Source organism: Molothrus aeneus, chromosome 4 (genome assembly GCF_037042795.1).
Source record: "Molothrus aeneus isolate 106 chromosome 4, BPBGC_Maene_1.0, whole genome shotgun sequence".
NCBI lineage: Eukaryota > Metazoa > Chordata > Aves > Passeriformes > Icteridae > Molothrus > Molothrus aeneus.
The window spans coordinates 61,777,571-61,778,160 of record NC_089649.1 but is presented as its reverse complement, the minus strand read 5'-3'; positions in this window follow the sequence as shown (position 1 = coordinate 61,778,160).

Here is a 590-nt window from a genome sequence, read left to right as displayed (position 1 = left end):
GCGCTCCAGCCGCACTTCCGCGTCCCGCGGCACCGCCTCCCCATAAATAAATCAAACGAGGGGAAGGAGTCTCCGCTGAGCGGGAGGGCTCCGGGGCCCGAGGGGTGGCTCCGCCTCAGCCCCGAGCGGCGCTGCGGGGCGGGAGAGCGCCGTGGCCGGCGGTGAGGGGCGGAAAGCGCAGCCCCTGATCAGCCCCCGAGCGGCTCTCGCTGGGAATTCCCGAGCTGGATTTTGGGTAACACTGGGCTGCTCAGGGACAGCCTGAGTTCTGCACCTTGGGCACCCATAAATCCTTTTCGGTTTTAGGAAATTCCTTCGAATTGAGCGCGAGCACTTTATTTCACGGTATACTAGTTCATTACGGATTGTTGTCTGCATCTCTGAAGTTTTGAAATTGAAGAAGGATTAAATTTTATGTGGTTGATCCTTCTGATCCCATTGAAATAGGTTTTGTCACTTGTTTTATCACTGCTAGGAACAGGTGGACCCTGTGCTGAGAACTGGAAAGGTAAACGCTTCTGTTTAAACTGCATAAAGTTCTAGTGAAAAAGGAAAAAATCCAATCCCAAACTAAAAAATATTGTCATATA